The following is an 805-nucleotide window of genomic DNA, read 5'->3' on the forward strand; positions in this document are numbered from 1 at the left end:
ACCGTCACCGAGCCACCAGCTTCCCGGCGCGGATCAAACCCCTCCCTCCTTCCGCCTGCATGTGGGCCCACAATCTTGCTGAAGAAACCGTGAGGTAAAAAATACATTTTACAAAACACATTTTACAGCTTTTAAATATGATTACATATGATGAGTGCACATTATTATTTAATTACTTTAAGTGCGGAAAAAAACTAAGAATTAACGTCACTGAAAAATAATGGTAGTGAATGCTGTAGGCTAGGATATATCTATGTAAGTTTGAGGGGGAAAATAACTGCTCTGTTTGTGAATGCATTTTAAAATGCAATTCAACACAGATTCACGGAATTGATTTTCCATTGGATCTAGAAATATGTTTAATGGGCATTTATACGAATTCTAACCACCAGCATAATCATGCTATTACTAAAATGTTCCTGACAATAGCTAAAAAATGTATTGCTTTAAAATGAGAAACAGACATTGACGTATTGGAAAGTGGATCTCAGAGGTTTGCAACTATACCATTGGAGAAGATCTTATGTTTGGAGAGGAAATGGTGAATTATTTTGAAAAGATTTGCAATCCATTTTTGAGTTAAATTAAAACAGTACCACATGATTTGATTTGACAAATAGTCCACTGGTTTATACTGTACCTCCTTCATTTTTATTCTTATTTATTTTATTTTTTTCTATTAATTTTATATACTGTGTGCATGTTTTACTTTAGTTTGTTTGCTGCTTAATTTTGATGTTCAGTTTTGATAACTTTTGCAAAAGCAAAATAAAAATATATAATAAAAAAATGCAATTCATTCCTG

This window comes from Danio rerio, chromosome 3 (assembly GCF_049306965.1).
Source record: "Danio rerio strain Tuebingen ecotype United States chromosome 3, GRCz12tu, whole genome shotgun sequence".
Classification (NCBI taxonomy): Eukaryota; Metazoa; Chordata; class Actinopteri; order Cypriniformes; family Danionidae; genus Danio; species Danio rerio.